This window comes from Calonectris borealis, chromosome 5 (genome assembly GCF_964195595.1).
Source record: "Calonectris borealis chromosome 5, bCalBor7.hap1.2, whole genome shotgun sequence".
Classification (NCBI taxonomy): domain Eukaryota; kingdom Metazoa; phylum Chordata; class Aves; order Procellariiformes; family Procellariidae; genus Calonectris; species Calonectris borealis.
This window is the reverse complement of record NC_134316.1, coordinates 29,454,406-29,473,668: the sequence shown is the minus strand read 5'-3', so window position 1 is coordinate 29,473,668 and position 19,263 is coordinate 29,454,406. Positions and strand designations below refer to the sequence as shown.

General features: G+C 41.9%; 1 long non-coding RNA gene across 1 annotated transcript in view; it reads right to left on the bottom strand.

Annotated features, from left to right (window-relative positions):
• Positions 1–4,256: 4,256 nt before the first annotated feature.
• LOC142082921 (uncharacterized) overlaps positions 4,257–19,263 on the bottom strand; it is a 50,045-nt gene continuing 35,038 nt past the window's right edge. The window contains exons 3-5 of the long non-coding RNA XR_012673891.1: positions 15,578–15,653; positions 12,160–12,352; positions 4,257–4,834 (exon numbers count right to left, since the gene is read on the bottom strand). This is a non-coding gene — a long non-coding RNA (uncharacterized LOC142082921). The remainder of the gene's footprint in view (positions 4,835–12,159; positions 12,353–15,577; positions 15,654–19,263) is intronic.

The following is a 19,263-nucleotide window of genomic DNA, read 5'->3' as shown; positions in this document are numbered from 1 at the left end:
ATTAAATTACTATGACTAACTCCTGAAACCCCATGCCTGACACCAAGTTTCTCCTGTGGTTCCTTTGATGCTTTGTCTGAATATTTTCACTGTTTTCCTATTGTAGCAATGAATACAATACTAATACTTCCCATTTCCCGAGATAACTGCATCAGAGCCATGCAGTAAATACAGACCTTAATTCACATTTCTCCTCGTGGGCCTCAGGAGAGAGGGTTTTCAGTTCAGGGGGATTTGATGATCCGGCAGGAATACCTAATAGAAATTTTGGCTTAATAGCTTCCACAGCTCTAAGGCATCTTGCAATAGTTTATTTCTGTTTACCGCAAGCTCAGTTATTAGCCAAACCCTCTGGCCATCAACCAAATTATCTTGTGCTCTTGGGAAACATGGACATTCACTTTCATTTAATCTTCAGATGGAAATTAATGAACTAATTTCAGCAACTCAACTCTTGCACCACCACTTATTTCTTCCAAAGAGGCCAAAATAGAAATATTGAAATGAAATAATCTGAAATTTTTGATGTCATGTCACAGAGGAGGAAAGTGGAGCCTGCTCTACTGGTGAGTTCTTGGACTCTGAAGCATCCTGAGAATCAGAGTTGCACAGGATATGGGCGGAAGACCAAACCAGCAAGCTTTAAAAAGAAAAGTAAGCACCACCTTCAAGCCATAATCTGCTGCCTTTTAGCCACGCAGATAGCATCCACTACTGACAGCTACTTCATTACAGTGGCTGTATTTAATTCCAGGCCAAAAAGGCCTCTCAGACTTCCCACAATTATTTATACTCCACAGGAGCTACAGAACTGGAACTCAGTATTTCAAAAAGATTATTTCAAGGCTTGACCAGAGTGTCATCTAGGATCCATAGCTCTGCAAGCCAGTTCTTTTGACAACTGTGAAATGCTTTTCTGTCCCCTTGAGACAGGCTGTATCTCCACCTGGAGATTGACTCTTTGGCCTGCCATGGGACTGCCAAAATACCAACTGGCAGGACCTCCAGGCACAACATTGGAGGGAAAAAACAACCAAAACACATTCTGCATCCTGACAGATAGCACAAATTGGCTTCTAGGCCACTTAATGCCATTTACGGTTGCTTCAGAAGTGGGTATAACGCTGAACTATGCCATCCTTTCTGCTATCGCAGGATTTAACCCTTTGGCGTATTTATACGTATAAATTGTGTCCAGGATAGCCAGCAAACAACTGACAGACAAAAGCGATACCTTGTACATAATTAGGTTCATTGTGTACTTATACAGAACTCTGACATAAAACACCATAATGATGTCATTACTTTTCCTATGTGTCTGGATTTACTTAATCTAGATGAACGTTTTATACTAGTGTTCCCCTTACCAAAAGCTGTTCCATTCACCTCATCTGATTTCATTTTCACCCTTCCTGAGAAACAAGATTTCCTCCCCGAGGCTTCACAAATAGCAACTGTAGGGAAACTTTGCAACACCCACCAATACAGCATCAAAGGAGATAAGTGTCTGTTGAAATATTTACAAGCTCAACTTCCATGCCACAACACAAGACCAATCTTTAAGAAACTTCCTTCTTCTACGTGAGTAAGATAAACACCTATTCGAAGGAAAACATATCTATCTAAGCTATTCTGTGATGTGTGAAGTAGGAGAGTAAATGATTCAGGTCCAACTCAGTCACTCTGAGGCTGTTGTAAAGGCCATGACAAGAACATAGACCTAACAATTCCAGTTAGCAAACTCCATCTCGTGATGGAAACTTCACGGACAGGCTATGACTGATTCATCTAGAGGGCTGAATTTGCTAGGACCTCTAAAACACAGGCATCCCTGCAGAGAAAGCAGAGAGAAGTTTGTACTGACACTGTTCACACTCTAGACAAAATGTACCAGTTTCCAGCGGTGTCACCCTGGGACCTTTCAGTAATCCTTAGGTAAATATCTATTTCTTTATTAAACTCCTGCAGGAAAGTTTTGCATTTTGGTGCAGGCAGGAATTAAAGAACTGAGTCTCTGTCAGGACTCGCTGGCCAGGTGAAAGATCTAATCAGGAGGCCCATACAGGCATTCAGCTGGAGGAATTTCAAAGGCGGATTTAGTGAGGTGAAGAGTGTATAACCATTACCATATTACACAAAGAGAGCCTGCATTCCCCCTGGCAGTACCCCGTCATCCCTCACGTCCCCATCAACACTGCAGCTACATCCAGCCTCACCTGACACTGGGTTCCAGAAGACCAGCTACACTGACAGAGTTTGGCTTAGTGTCATCTCAAGGTCCTGACCGCACACCTTTTACTGCACAACCCTCAGCTCAGGTGATGTGGATGTGGCACCTTCAAAAAGCTGAGGATGAGCTTAAGAAGCAGCCTTAGTATAGCAGAGCGACATCCCCATCAGCTTCCCTTGGCAAAACACACCCAATCCCTTGCTGCATCGTACTAGCTTCAGAACCAGTTTTATCAAGTAAAGCTGGGACTAACAGCATGAATAATTCCTTCCAGTTACTTTTCACTTCCCTGTGCTGAGTATATCCAACAAAACTAGTACATTCACTTCTCTAGGAGTAAACCAGAAAATTTTTCACCCACTGGAATGACTGAAAACAGAAGATGAATATCAAGACTGTCTGAAACCTACGCAGTTAGACTCAAAAATTGCCCGAAGGCATGTACATTGCCTCTCCTCCCTTGGCAAACTCACAGGCACAGACACTCACCATTCAAATACTTCGGCTTACTCCATTTGCTTTGCTGCTAAATAAGCATTACTCAAGAAAAGGCAATTTATGGGCCTTTCTGGACTTACAAATCCACTCTGGAAAAAATAACTTGATATCAAAATAAATCAAATCCCCTAATGAGATCAGAGCTACCTACCTGGGATGGGAACCCAGTTTTTAAATGCAGTACTTTTATCAGTGATGGAGGAAACCAGAGAACGACACACACAAAGATATATAAAAAGAGAAACCTGAGTAAGTATTAGCCTTTCTGTTGGTCAGACTAAACTGGAGCTCTGCTACAGCTTTCAGAAGTGCCTCAGGCAAATTTCAGTGTGTTTTAGAGACAGCTAGTTTTATATTTAGCTTAGGTATCAAAGAAAAGGGTACCTGCCTAGTGGCAAGGAGTCACTCCACAGTAGACAGCAACTATTTTAACGCTCAGAAAATATCTGACTACTGATTGCAGAATGGATATGCAGATATTTGCATCAGGCAAAGAAGCAGTGGTGGTCATGTAATATTTATCATAGCATTTAACAAACATAACATTTACAAAATAGCATGGTCATACATCATCTTATTAATGTGCATAGAAAAATACGTTGCTGCTCTACAGGCATTCAATACGCCTCGAGAAAGCCACGGAAGTGATAAAGGATGTAGTGGGGTGAGATGACAGCCTGAGAGAAGAAAAGGTACTACTGATGCATACAAGAGATTTCAAAAGTCTCCATATGGAAGCTGCTTATCTTTCATCATTCTGTCCAGCTATTGGAAAGGCTTTTGCACATCTAGTTAGAAAGGGGCCTGGACAATATCTGAGGAATAGAGCTGCTCCTTGATTTTATGAGAGTAAACATATAGAAGGCAGCAGGAGAAAGGTGGTGGTGGCAGGAGGGAGCAGGGGAAAAAAAAAACAACCACCAAAAAAACACCAATGAGGAAATGGCAACTCAGATCGCTTTAGATAAAAAATTTGGGGGGAGTGATATCACTGGAACCTTGTCCTACAAAGTATCTCAATACTGGCCTTAAAGATGCCTTCTCATATGGAGCAGTTGTCATTTTAGACCTTTCCAGAGCAGGACCTCAAGGTAGAAAACAAAGAACCAGATAAGGAAAGAGGGACTCCATATCCATAAGGAAGGTGATCAGAGCTAGGCAAGCACTTTTAGAGGTAGCAAAATGCAATCCCCATCTCAGGAGAATAATTTGCTTGGGGAGAGCCTTCCTGAAGGCTCCTCTTGAGCCCACTGAGTCCTCTTGTGGAAGGATTTGCAGATAATTTTTCTTTTATTCCACTCACAAAAGCATTAATTGAGAGGCATTTTATTGAGGCAACACAGACAGCGTGGGTAGGCTTACCAATAGCCATGACAATTTTACATGAATGTTTAAAGCCCAGTTTCAACATTTCTGCACTGTCAAAGCTGGTATAGAGCTTTTATAGGCCCCATATAACAAAAGCAAAACATCCCTTCAGGGATAAGGAAAAAAGATAATGAGTGCTTATTATCTAGAGAATTGTTTACGCTACACTATTTATGCTATAAAGGTTGATTAAGTGATGTGAGCAAAAGCAGTAAAGGGAATTCATTCTCAGCCATGGACTGCATGAGGGTTTAGGGCAGGCCCCCTCCTTCCCCAGGTGAGAATGCAGATTGGAGGAGACACGGTGCAGACACCATGTAAACAAGTACTTTGGATCTGTGCAATCACTCAAAGTGATTTATTTGCTGAGAAACACAGGAGGTGCAAGAGTTCAAGTCCCTTAAGCGCGGGCGATACACACACACAGGCTTTTAGAAGTTTTACTTCTCGTGCCTTCAAATTCTTCTGAGCACTTGCTGCCTTGCAGAGAGAATGCCACCAGGTTTCTAGAATAGAGCTACTATTACAGAGCAAGGGCAAATCCTTTCTTCATTAAGAAGAGTTCATGCAATACAATTCCCTCCTACATAATTTAAGAATCCCACAAATGATCCAAAATAACTTTTTATGAGTATTCCTTAAGTAGATTGTTTCAGTGCTTCTGCCACAGCTCTGCTTTGGGCCGTGTTCTTCACAGTCCTGGATGGTTTTGTTTTCTGATGTATAGTACCTCTGCAACTTAATAAAGGTGTAAGTTTAAGTAACAGTTTCAAAAGTTAATAAAAGCATTTTAAGTAAGAGGCAAGAATCTAATTAAATGCATTTCCCAGAGGAAGATGATTCTAAATATTTAGTTCCTTAAAATCACATCAATCACCTCCATATTGTGACAGTGGTATATACAGGAAATATAATTTTAAGTAAAACTGCAAGGCTCATATAGGAAATTTTATAGATAGTCATCTCAATGGAGGAGCAGGAAGACTTGACTGGAGGAACTTAGGAAGGCCTGTTGTCCACACAGAAGAGCCTCCAGACCAGCTGATTGTTAAGGAAAAAAAGAAGTCTAAAACCCAGATGTTAACATGGAGTTAGATCTTCCAGCGAGGCAGCTACATCAGGGGTGCCCAGTGTAAGGGTCCCACACCGCACAGCAGAATCTCTCCCTGCTGACCTCAGGCAACCCCTGAGCAGGAGAAGGCATGTCAGTCCCTCTTTTCAGTTAATCCTTGGCTTTTTTCCAAAGACCTCTCCAGAAAAAATAATTAATGCTAATTACAGGGTTTGATTTTTTAAATTAAGTATACAAGCCTCCATCTCCATAAAACTGGGCCCTATTAAATGCTGAAATAAAGAAATTAAGGAGTTCAAGGGTTTTTTTTACTCATTCTCTGAACCATTCAGTACATCTTGCATCAAAAATAAGTTGTATTAAAATTAAATTGCTTTTAAAGCAGCAGTGCTCTCATGCTTGTGAGCCAACCTACAGCTTTGAACTTCTGTCAGTGTTCTTAAAGACAGGCAGGAAAAAAAATTGCAAGAGAAATTCATTTTTCACTTAAAAAAAAAATGTAGAATGCATTTATGGAGTGCCTGTTGAATTGCTCTAAACCAGTGATTAAAATAACATAAAATACATTATCATTCTCTCTTTAAAAAGACATAAAGTCTCCAAGTAGAATCAATTGTTAACTTTTATTTGTACAATATTTACAAATATGGTATTGTATTTACTTATTCTAATCCTATACCACACCTTTTTTTCTTTTTATTTACACAACATTCGTAAACATTTCATCTCATTCTCTGGCAACAGATTTTCCATTTCTTCCCCTCTAACAGATGCCTCCTGTATTAAGCTTTCCTATGCACTGTGCAACACTTCTGGAACCAATGATGGTATCCTGGGGTTGCCCAAGGCTGGGACTTGGTACATCCTGGCCATATTTTTTAAGTGTTCCTTTAGGTAGCAATGGTGGGCAAATGAGTATTGCTGTTCCTGCTACTACTTATTATTTGCATTGCGGTAGCTTCCGGATATCTCAGTCAGGTGGAGGCATCCTATTGTGGCAGACACTGAGAACCATGATGAAAAGTTGTTCCTTACTCAAAAAGTCTGCAATCCAAGCAAGACTGGAGTAAGAGTCAGGTTTAAAGAAGCCAAAATCCACAACAGAGTTGCCTTCAGTCAAAGAGGTAAGAAAAGTACAATACGCAATACTGTAAAGAGGTGGAAAAGTCAGGGGAAAAAGATCTATCAGCAAACAATTTCTGCCACTTTATAAAATTTTTCATGTCCATTACAGAAGAGAATGAGAGAGTCCAGCTCTGAATTTATAGTGATATTTTTGTTTCAGTTTCTTGTCCTGAAAAGGCTCTCCACAGGAAGGTCAAAGCAGCAGGGTGGGGGTTTTTCCCCTCCCGATAGTCCAATCTCTATTTCAACTAAGGAGATTTGGGTAACAAAACAATTTGAACATAAAGCTCAGGTTGGCTCTTGCATAAGTTGTGTATGAGGAAAAACAGCAGCTGATGCCCGTGGAAGTAAACTGAAGCAGTGACAGGTTAAGTGATACCAAAAGCGGACCCATGTATTGTATTGCAGAGCTTTTTTTGCCAGACCTTCCACAAATCATCCTATCCAATGGCTTCCCGTGCCAAACCTGGCATCTGAGTCCTAGAGAATCAACAGTGGTGAATAAAACTAGTCCCCAGGCTGCCCATAGCAGGAGTACGTCAGGTCCTGATGTGCACCTTAGACATGGAGACTAAGACATCCTTTCATAAATAGCAGCTCTTCTCCCGGAAAATGATCAGGGAAAAGAGAGACAAAACATTATTTTCACTTTTTTCCTCCCATCACAGCCATTTTAGATGGCACTTGAGCAAACAGCTCTTTGTCTGTCTTCTTTTTAACAGAGAAGTTCACCCTAAAAAAGATGTAAACATGCAGTTTTGATGACCAACATCTGAGCACTCATTTAAATGTTCATATTATGCATTTTCCTGAGTCACTTCCAAATACCGTGAGAGCAAAGAGGGATTCTTCCAAACACTCAGAACAGCCAGAAGCGCACCACACAACACTGCTTCGGTGGTTTAAGAAAGCGTTTTAGCTTCAGCTGAATGCCATTCATTTCTGAAGGCACTACTCTTGGGAACCTACATTATTTTATCTTTGAGGAAGCCTTGTAAATGATATTATCATGCAGTATTACTAACTTCCTGGATTGCACAGGTATTCAGGGTCAAAAGCAAACAACTTATTCTGTTCTTAAGATAGTCCTTATTTTTCTCCTTCCCACAAGCTCTTGAACATCCCTAAATATCTACATTTACTCCCAGCTTCTCGCCTGGTCTTTCACAGATGTTTGCCCTTATACCAAGTGAAGGTGATGCAGGTGAAAAACTTGATCACTGTGATTGGAGAACATGTTCACTTTGGTATATTTATGTGACAAAAGGGACAAAGGCAAATACTGAAAAACGACTGCTCCTCCCCGCCACATCTCTGTATGCTTCCACAGCCTCTTGACTATCTCCTGTGCTTCCCTGTGGGTGAGATCAGCTCCTCTTTCTAACCCTGGCAACTGCCTTGCCTCCTTCAGCTTGAGCAAGCTTAGATCTCCTTGAGCTGCTTTTCTTTTGCTGATCTTTCCTGCCAGAGTTCACATAAATCACAGAGACAGCAAGGGTCAGATTTGTACCTTTTCTTCTAAGAAAATGGTTTGCTTTTCACAGTTTTTTACTCACAACTGCAAAAGGCCAACCTAATCCTGCTTTTCATCTTGGTTCTCCAAATGCATACAAAAATAAACCCGCATTTTAGCATAGAGTATTTTTCTGCATGACACTCGCCACCGCTTGCATTTGCACAGTTTCCTTTCTGTTCCCCACAGTGTACACCTGACCCCTGACCAGATCACTTCCCCAACATTATGAAACCTTTTTATGATGTACCTAGTCCTTTCAAATCAATCTTTACTCACGGCCAAAGGTTCACTAACATTGTATTTTTAAATGTTATTTCTTCTCTGCTATTTATTATTATCCACTTTAGGAAGCCAGTCCGTGAACTTAGATAACAGTTACTCCCCAAGATGATTAATGAGGTGATCTTAAGTATCAATAGCTCAACACCAGCATTTTGAAAAATTGTTTATATTACAGAGCAACAAAGCAATTTGTAACTTCCACAGAAAACAACTCCAGAACGGACTCCATCCAGAGGAGATGTTTCCTCCAGTTAGATCTTTGTTTATCTTAACCATGAGGAAAGCAGGCCCCTTTACTCAAAGGCACATGCTGTAGGTTTCCGACATGGAGTGTTTTACGTCCACTGGTTTCAGAAGATAAACACAGAGTATTTTCCTATGAAGTGAAGATGCAACTCTGTGGAATTAACTTCTGTATTTATAAAATAAGCTTATAAATGAAGCAATTTTCCTGGAAGGGATCAAGACACGGGAGTGTTCGTTTTCTAAACATAGTGAGATACTGTACAAGTCAAAGCTGGTACATTAATGGGCTGTATACAAAGCCAAAGGCAAGTTGATTATATTGAAGAGCGCCTTTGAGAGCTACCATCCTAACACTGACAACACACTACGCAACAGAGTCAGGTTTCCTCCTCCAGCTATTTACATTTCTACTAAACACATCGGCAAATTTCTTTGTATAAAGACGGAACTAACCTGGAACTTCACCTGTCCAAAACTTTAAAAGATAAAGTTGGCAGATCTAAAAAGCTAAGGTAAGAGGGTTTTATAGCTTCACGGAGGTTTTTTGTTTGTTTTGCAGTTTCTCTGCTTGTGTCCTTCTACGTCAGTCTATGATCAGAAAAAGAAAATGAAATATCACAAAGAATGGCTATTCTCAGAAAGCCCAGCTATGCTGAAAGCAGCAGGTACCAAAACCACAGTGACAGCCTCTCTTGCACGAGATAGCTCAGCTTAAACACGTTGGGCAGTTCAGATAAGGTTTACCAAAGCCTCTGGATATGATTTTCTGAGCCTCCATGGCTGTCCACTGTCAAATACGTGCATTGCAGTAGCTTGTTCAGCAGTCATTTCCCATCCCTTCTGCTGGGAGTTAGCAGTTACACAGACAGCCAACTTCCATAAAGCCAACTTTCAGCTCTCCAGGAGCTTCCCAGGAGTTACCATGCTTCCTAAATCTGGCACCCGGCCCAGCGTCGCCTTGCTCTTTGCCCAAGGAGGTTGGGGAAGGCAGTGGCAGGAGGCCTGAACAGCCCTGGATTTGGGCGAGAGAAAGCAAGCACCAGGGAGCACGCCAAACAGGCAGACAGTAATGTGCAGGAGTCCTGCGAGCCCAGCCGCTGCTGAGCTGCTGGCAAAGCTGTCCTGATGCTCCCCCGCAGCAGTCCCCCACGCTTGCAGCCCTGCCGACCACCTATAACCAGGGCCACTCCAGCCCTTCTTCTATCACATCATGAAACAGAGACTTGGTGGTAGAGACTATTTACAATGCATCAGGATACAAATCTTGCAATTGATGAGCTCTTCAGCACTCATTGCTTCCCTTTCATGCATAGCTATGGTATTTGCATGCCTTCTTTACCCCCCCGCCAGTGCAGATACTGCAGGAAAGTCCCAGCAATCAAAGAAAGGAAATACAATATATACACACTGGTCTTTAGTGTCCAGACCATGTTTTGGAAAAAAATTCCTTCCTAGAACATGTACATCTATTCACACTAATAGCAATAGCAATTTCCAAATTTGAAATGTCTATTTATGAAAGACTGTACAAGTTCACCAGAGGAGAAATGGACGAGAGGTGGAGTGAATGGGATTTTAGTGATGTTCATTGTCCTAATAACAGTGAATAATATTTTGGCAGAGTGACTAGAGTCCTGATTGTTCCAGGAACTTCTAACAATCACCAGACTATTACCTCACTTAGTCACACCAGAGACCTGATCTTCCAGTCCAACAAAGCACGTAGGATGGGCTTAACTTTAAACACGTGAACAGTCTAATTGACTTGTTTGGCATGACTGAGGTGCTGAGGAATGAACCTGAGACTCAAGTGCAGGTTCTCCTGCTAAACGCTTTCCCAGTCTTCTGTATACTGAAAACACTCCAGCCTCCATTTCTTTTCCCCCTAAACCTCTGTGGTATACTCCCTGCTGTGGGTCTAGCTGAACTATGGGACTGTGGGAACGATTAGTGTCAGGGTTAATCTGAAGAAGAGGGAGGCAGCTCCCGTTAGCAGCAGCTTGTAAGAGGAAAGACAGAGAAGGTTATGGAGATGAGCCCTGGCACTTCGCTTCCAGGGGACTGCCTGGGATTTGTTAATACATTTCACCATCTAAGATTGCTATTGATATCTTGGCTATTTAGCACTCAGTTATCTTCTCAGGTCTACATTTGGATTGAGGGATGTGACTTTGCAGTCAGGGGTATGTCTCATCAGAAGTGTCACCGCCAGATGGGAATAACGCAGCTCACTCAATGCAAGTCCCCAGCTGAAAGTCACCAGGGAACCAACCATTACAGGCAGGGCCATCTTTGAATGCTCCCCCCAAGCACTGCAGTCTGCCACAACCACCTCTTTGAACAGAGCTGGCGGGATGCCCTGCCACCCACTGGACTGGCATGTTTTAATTTGAAAATTCACAGTTTACTGATGGTTTACTTGCACAAGAGCCCAGTGGAGCTAAAAAGCACAAGTGGGTACCCCAGTCACTTAGGAATGGTTGGAGAAGGTTGAGAGGTTTGGCTTTGTTTGTAGTAATTACAAAGCTGGTAGCTAGATGAAAGCAGACTCATGAAGTTCACCCCCCACTTTTGCTCGCACTGAGAACTTGTAGCCAAACACAAGCTTTACAAAAGGGTAGAAAAATTAAAAATTCCAAGTCTCCACTAAAAAAAACTCCCCTTCCCCCTCTTGTGACTTCCTTCTTTTAGGGCAGAGAAAGCTAACAAGGAATAAACCTAGAATTGGAAATCAAATAATCCTATTTAATTTTATAGTTGTTGACACAACTTGTTACATGTGTTTCCTACCAGAATAAATGAAATCACAATCATCTGATTTTCAAATTACCATATCTATTGTTTCAGAAATACAGGGTGTAAATAATTGCAGTGCAATCGCCTATGTCTGGACCTCTCTCATCCGGAACCGTTATCAGGATTAGCATAAATTACGGTGCCATCTAATAATGAAATCACTGAACACTGATTGTGCCAGCTATTTAAACTTGTAATTATTGCTCATTAGAAACGTGTTTCACGTTATTTGCCCCTTACAGACCCAAAGTTGTTGTCAAAAGGCTCCTGCAAAGAAATCTACAGAGAAAAGCGTAGAGAAATTTCAAACAACGGGCACTAATTTCTTCTGCAAAGACTGTCTGCGTGGAAGAAACATGCTGTGGGCACCATTCATCCACCCTGAAAGACCTTTGTATCTGTTACCAGAAAGAGAAGTTGCAATAGGTGAGAACAGGAAATCTCCAATGTAATTCAGATAGGTATGAACAATATGTGGTTTTCTACCTAAACGGACAGTGATTAGCTCACAGTGTTCATTACCATAGTACACAATTAGGCATCATACAGTTGACAGACTAAATGAAATAAGCTCCTGACCTAGCCAGAGGGAAGGCTTTTGGCAGATCTTATCATGGCTGGGTAAGGCTCAGGTGGGACAGGTAGCTACTTTGAGCACCACACCAAAGGCACTAAAGGACAGATGCCAGAAGCAAAGCGAAAATAACTATAACCTTTGCACGCTCCTCTATAAAGGGTTTGCAGAACACAGTTGATTAAGATTTGTCTGCTTCCCTGCAGATCAAGCTCTTTACAAGATGAACTGGCTAAAAAGGGGCTCAGATAAGTGCTCTTCAGTCCTAATAGATATTTTTAATCAATTCTCCTTAACAGAGGGAAACTGATGCATTTTTTGCCATCTTCCTCCTACTGCACATACAGACTTTTGCTACAGAGGGAAAAATAATGGTTTCTACCACTTTCAGAAGCAAAAAGGTACAAAAGCAAGCGGGGAAAGACACATATATATTATTTGGTAAGACTCACCTTAGTTTGAAGATCTCAGCTGACAATGAGCCTATCCATCTTCCCTGATGACTCCTTCCAACAGTTGATTCAAGTCACAGTTTAGAGTTTCATTCCTGTGGTGAGTGGGTTCAGTGGACACACAAACAACCCAGCTGCCAAGGTACACCTCCTCCTTACAGACTGTAGATCCTCACTGCAACTGGAGCCACACCTGTTAAGGCTAGAGTACTCTTGAAAGTTTAGCTTATATTAATGCATCACAGTCTCGTAGGAGCCCATCTCCACTTCAGCTGGGATGCAGAAGGCTCAGTCTGTCCTCTCTCTGACCAGAAGGCCCTTAGCTTACTTACTACAGGCCCTGGGGCAGGGAGACTCTCCAGCCTCCTGATAATGGAGTGATCCTGCCCAGCTCCCAGCCATTTGCACTGCTATAATGCCCTGATGCAAGGTCAACAAACCTAATCATTGGATGGTGCATTTAACTAATTGGTTCTGTATCCTTTAATTCCTGACTATCAGCTAGCAGGCATTACAAGCCTTACCAGAGGTTGTCATTTGATAGGAGTTGGCTATAAAGCAATTGCTGACACTAGGTTCAGATGCAGAGTACAGGAGAAACTATATCCTTAGGTGATGTGAGTGCAGGTCTTCTTTTTTGCATCCCAACAACTAGCAGCTTCTAAAATAAAAACAGAAAAACTTTTTCTTGAATGAGTGGGACACAACATGTTCAGAAAGCAAGCCACAACTGTTCTGTTGGCAGATGTTTGCAAATAAAATGAAATAATCCAGACAAAGCCAATGTAAGCCTTTTTGTCCCCATATTTACCCTCTGACAAAGCTTTGCATACCTGAATATTGCCTTACTTATGTCTGTAGTCTATGGTGTTACTACTACAAATATTTGAAATTCAATGGCTGATGGAAATAATGAGCTGACTTGGACTAAAAAAGTATTAGGAAGTTCTGATGTACCGCCATTAGCTCTAGTTGTCTGCACCAGTACTCACTATGGTGAATAACTTTACAGAACTGTTAGTTAATAAAACAACGCCCCCAAAAAAGCCATACTTGGCTCTGTTCTGAGCTGTACCTTTGAATTATGAACAACCCAAGTGTATTTCCTTTTTTATTACCAAATTATCTTCTTCAATAATTTGCTGGGCACTAAGCCAGATTCTGTTATTTGGTCTTTCTCTCCAACTGTTTGGCTTTGCCAGATTTTGCAGGTTTATTATTTATGTTTCTGGAAAGAAAAAAGCTCCAGGAGATTGTTTATTAAAAAGAAAAAGAAAATCAGCACTTTGATCATTTGTCAGTGTCTGTAACCTTCAACCTAGACTACTCTGCTGTGTGGACAACCCTGGTTTCAGTTGCACAGGATGATGGATATGCCAAATGAAGAAAACAATATCCATTGTTACAGAATTGTTAAACTTCATTAAAACTGTTGAAACCTTTAAATGACTCGCAGTTTATGAAATAAATCGGTTTTCTTTAACAGCTAACGAGACAAACTGCAATTCTATTCAAGTCATTGTTCTGCCTTTTCTGTCTGACAGTAGAAACCAGGAATTTTCTTTCCATTTGACTGCAATATTATATTTGGTGTTTTTATTCTGTTTTGTACAAATAGAAGTGGTGATGTGTTGTGACAAGAAGACAGACCTCATATTACCATATATTTATACTCTGCAGAAGAAACGATGGTACATGAATAGGTTTATTAAAGAAGGTTGCTGTCCTTTATGCACATCAGAGTATAAGGCATCAACCAGCTTCACAATTATCTACCCACTACCTATTTGTTTACCCAATTTAATATACAGAGAACTAATCAGAGAGGAGAGACTGGGGAACGAGGAGAGTTTAAAATAGCAGCAGTTTGCAAATACATCATTGGAGAGCTGAGAGGTTTGCACATCTTGGATGAGATACCATGGCTCTGAAGTGACTCCACCATTTTAATATCAATTAATTGCCTTGCTCATATTTCATTGCAAGGTTTTTTTAAACCTTTGATTAAGAATATCTTAGTATACCTCTGACCAAGGGAGAAAAAGAGGACTGCTATTGCTGTTGGTACAAGAGCAAACCAAGAGTCATTCAAAGGAACTGCATTAATGATACAAAACACGGGACTTGTACTGTTTTGTGTGTGTTTTGTACCTGCTTTCATCTCCTTAGCATCTAATACAGGTTAATAGCTAAAGAAAATTCTAAAGAAAAATTAAGTAAAAATTCCCCTATTCCCTAGTCACATGGTTACAGATAGAAAAAAGGCTACTAGCAAATACTGCTTTATTATAAATATGAAGGGAAAACCAGTAAGTCTTAAAATACCAGATACCAGATACCAGACCTTAAATATTTCATTTCTCGATGGTCTGAAATAGCAGAAGAAAACTCAGTGGAGGTAGAATAGGGAGAATAGAATGCATCTGTGTAGTTAGTAGTATACACTGAACACAGTTTAGCACAGGTAAGATAAAAATGCAATTATCACATTTAATATGTGTGAGTATATAATGGGTTTGTTGAGAGATATATAAATATTTGTCTACTACAGTGTGCGTGTGTTCACATATAGGTATATTTAAATATGATATAATGTACTCGTATTAAAAAAACTGGGAGTTGAAATCTTAGTGCAGTTATGTTCCCATGAAAGCCTGCCTAAAAACTCCAGGCCAGCAAGTCCTCAGCGATAGATAGCCTAGTTCCAAGCTGTTAGCAAAGCAATATGGTTCTAGCCTAAAAAAATAGAAAAAAATTACACCGTGAAAATTGGTTTTATAAATAAAGGAGATGATAGCCCGGATGCTTAGAAGTCATTTCTGTCCACGCAAGAGGGTAAGATCTTTTTGGTATTTCCACATGTAAATTCAGCGTCTTAACCTCTCTGGGAAAGATAAATGTGATATCAGACTCTAGAGCATTACATATTCTCTCTGTCTCTGTCCCTTTGTCTCTGTATATATTAATTTTATAGATCTTTTTATTGTCTCAACTATATTGGTTGCGTGAGAAGCAGAACAATAGGCCAAGTACTTCCATTTCACACATGCCACCTCTATAATTCAACAAAGAATAGTAAAAAAGATCTATAAACTTGTTATAAATCAATGCCCTAAACTAAATTAACCATTGAAATAGATTATCATAAAAATAATGTCATAAAAATATTCTTCACCTTTGCAGTCTGTGCGCGTGCGCGCACGTGTGTGTATGTGTGCATGCTTGTGTGTGCCCACGTGTGGGATGCTACGCGTGTGCCAAGGCCAGTGGCAGTGCTAACAGCGGCAGGCCGGGCTTCTGCAGCCTTGGAGGCGATGGTAGGCAGGCAGGGCTGTGAGGATGAGCTTTAATATCTCTGTGTCTGGGAAAGTAACTCATAAACAGATCCACTAAAATCTAATTCCTCTATATAACTCACCTTTAGTAGTAGTGAGTCATCTCCGCTTTCTTATTAGCAGTGAAGCACTAGTCTTTTTGGTTATATTTCTGAGGCACTGTTGGAAAAAAGATAAAACCCAATCAAGCTGCAGGCTAAAGGATATGACAGTTTAAGCAATACACAGCATTGGCCAAGGTTGGGTCCTACTCTGCAGTCCCTACATACCAACTGCCCCAGCATTTGACCTTTATACATTAAGCTCCATGAGAAAGGCACATGTGAATACAAGGAGAGTATAGACAACTGCATGAAGTGCGGTACTGGACTGATAGGGCAGTGGTTCAAGAGCTGGTAGGTCTTCTCCATCCAGATGATATTCACTCTAGAAGAAGACACAAGAACAGCAGAGCCCAAGGTGGGTCTACCAGAGGCGACGCTTTCCTTGCCCACCTCCAGCAGTGTCTTCTGCCTGAGCTCACGTGTTGCCATCATTTACTTCATAGTCATCGTGTGGGAACGCACCTGTATTACTCAGTTGTTGTCTAACCTTACCCATCAAAAGGAGGCCTTTGTAAATGTGGAAGTGCCACACTTCCAGCCATAGCAACAGCCACCTCTGAGAGCCAGTGGCACCAAGGTGAGAGTAACTCAGGTCCAGCACTGGCCTCCCTCTGCAGCCTGCCGTTGCCGTTAGACGTTGTATCTCACTTTCTCAATCTGTATTTTGACAAGGATACTCTCTCAACAAAAGTGAACTGTGAAATCTTCCAGAAAGGCAATTCAGCTGCTGAATGGCAGAGCTGGGCGGCAGCCACCTGGCACAAAGAGGATCTCATCAGCGCTGGGCAGCATCGGCTTTGGTAAAAAATGAAACGGAGCACAGAGAGCAACCGTGCCCGGGCAATAAAACCAGTTAAAAACCTAGAAAGCTGCTTTCATTCCTGCTAGTGGGATGGAGAGGGGAATGTGAAGAGCAACAACCACCTCATGAATGAGAAAGAGAAAGCCTGGGGAAAACATGTAAGGGCTGAACTGAAGGAGAAGGAGTTGTCATATAGGAGAGAACTGAAAACAGCTGTTTGGGAGGCATGGGTGGTTGTCTCTCCCCAGTTTAAAGGGCTGGTCACCACTCCAGGAAGAGCCTGTGAGGTATTCCTAACTGGGGATTTTAGAGCTGGCCAGGAAACACGGATCACGCTGAGGAAACTGAATTATTTATCTCTGCTCACTAGGTTCACATGTATATGAGCAGCCTGGTTTCTCCACAACCGAATGCTGGTGTGCTGTGTGCACGAGTCTTTATTTTGTTCTGATGTAGGACATAGTGTTGCTGTAAGAGCCAGACAGATCACTGTCGGCTAAAGTTCCCTTTGTTTGAAGTTAGTTATATCTTTATCTCAAAATAGCAAAGCGCAATCTATTGTTATCAGGGCTAGTAGTGAGCGAGTAGGTGCCGAACTAAGATGGAGGTAAATTAAAGCAGCTCTACAGAGTTGTAACATAAATTTGCTAATGTCATTGGCACTGAAGTTAATCCAACCTGTGCAGCAGTTCCCTTTTTCATACATTGCGGGAAACACTGGGGTTCAAAGCATCACTGCCCCTGAAGACGAAGGACTCTGCATTTTGCTTTTAAATGTCTCAGTCCAGTAGATAAGCTAAACTCATCCTTCAAGATAGGACAGTCATCACGTCATTCCAAATAATCATTGTTAGAAACGCACTGAACTGCTAGGCCAGTTAATAACAACATCACATTTTATTTATATGGCTCCCATCTGCTGAAGCCTTCTAGGCAGCTCACAATGGGTTTGATTTTCAGCCAGACCTTAGCATAGCTTCTGTTTATATGGATGCAAATAACAGTGGTTGGATGGCTGCGTGCATAAACAGGTCTAACTACTAATCTTTGTGGCCACAATGCATGGTTTTATTCCTTCATGCAACAACAAAATCTCCATCTGAAAAAATCCCTCTGACGACGTACACAAAGCGTGAAAAAGAACTAAGTTTTTCTGAGTTTTTAATGGTTTCAAACAATTCAGCATTGGGCTTGGCAGCGGAGGGGGACCATGAAAGGGGCATCAGCACTGTGCCCACCGCTTAGCAAGGACCCCTGACTCCACGCTCCCCAGGATGGGGTACAGCCCTGCAAAGGTGCAAAAACTGGACGTTTGTTTCCTTCTCCCATCACCTGTCTCGCTCACCACAATGCCCCCCTCCTTCGGCCAGCTCTAACACCCTTTCTCACCCCACTCTGCAGGCATCTCTCCACCAATCTCCTTTCTCTCTTCCTTGCCTTCTTTCTGAGCTTTGTTTCAGCTGTTTGCATGTTCCTCACAACCTGTTTTCTGATGCAGGGCACTGACTTCTCCCATGGCCCCTTCCTACACCACCCGCCACTGCCGCCGCTACGCTGCACCAATGTCTGCGCCCGAGCAGCATCTCCATGCCCTTGCTTGATGCTGCCTCCCACCCACTTGTCCTTCACCAGCACGTTTCAGCAGTGGCCTCTCTCTTAGGTGTCTGCATAGGACAGATTTCATCTTTTTGTCTTTCGTGCTGAAGAAAGACAGAAATATGAATACCCTGTTGAGCGCAGTGCTTATTGTTTGGAGTACTTCTATCAACTTGATGGCAGCAAGCGTGGTGCCTGGCAGTGCTCGCAGAGCTGGGCCTTCGGATAATGGGTATATTTATCGTATATGCATTGCTTATGTACCAATAGCTGCCAAAGTAGTAAACAAACAAATGCTCTCCATAAAACAATGAGAAAGTAGGATCATAATCTTTGATCGATGAACGAGGATGACAGGTTTAAAAAGGCTTCCTCGCTCTTTTATGCAGATTGCTTTTCTGACTGCCTGAATCTCAGCCAGCGTGAGGAGGCTGAAAGTCTGGAAAGGGAGCGGGAAGAGCAGTGCCCACCCTCAGCCCACCCTCTGCCTCTGCCTCGAGCCAACCCCACTGGACAGGAGATGCGAGAGAGGGACAGCTCAGAGCCGCGCTCCAAGCCGTGTGCCAGCCAAGCTTCACCTGCAGGAGCAGTATCATTGCTCAGAACACAGCATAAAGTCTGCCAGGCCCTTTGAGATAGGTCTGCTGCCCAGCAGGGACTTCCCAGATTGGTGGAGACCTCAGTGGGTGTGAGAATGGTCTTCCAACAGAAGCTGTTTTGAAGAGCGTGTTTCATTGAGGTTCCCAACCTGAACCTGCTCCCTAAGGACGAGTCTAGGCATGGTTCATCCAACAAGTCCCCCAGTGGAATGCATTGGAGAGACATGTTAAAACTAAGATCCATATATCAGTCTGTAATTTGGGGTTGTTTGGATCTAAGTTTTGAACCAAATCTACCTGCAAACTCTAAATCCACATTTGCATTTCCCTCCATACACCCGCATCAAAATGAAGATATGCTCAGTGCAACTCATTGTTTTTTTAAATCAGATAGAAACGAACCAATCTGTGAGCCTGATCTTGGCTCCATACACCTTCCTGGAAGTCCAGAGAGATTTAAAATCAGTGATCTTGATCAAGTCATTAAATAACTGAATAAATTCCATTTAGATCTCTGTTTAAGTGCTACTTTCTCAATAAATTGAAATATATGTGGTTTAAGAAGCAGCTTAACTGAAAATGTGGGACAGTTGTAACATGATGTTTTTGAACTAGTAGATGTGAATGGCCTGATTTTCAGATTGCCATGCATTAAGAGCTGCAAGTTA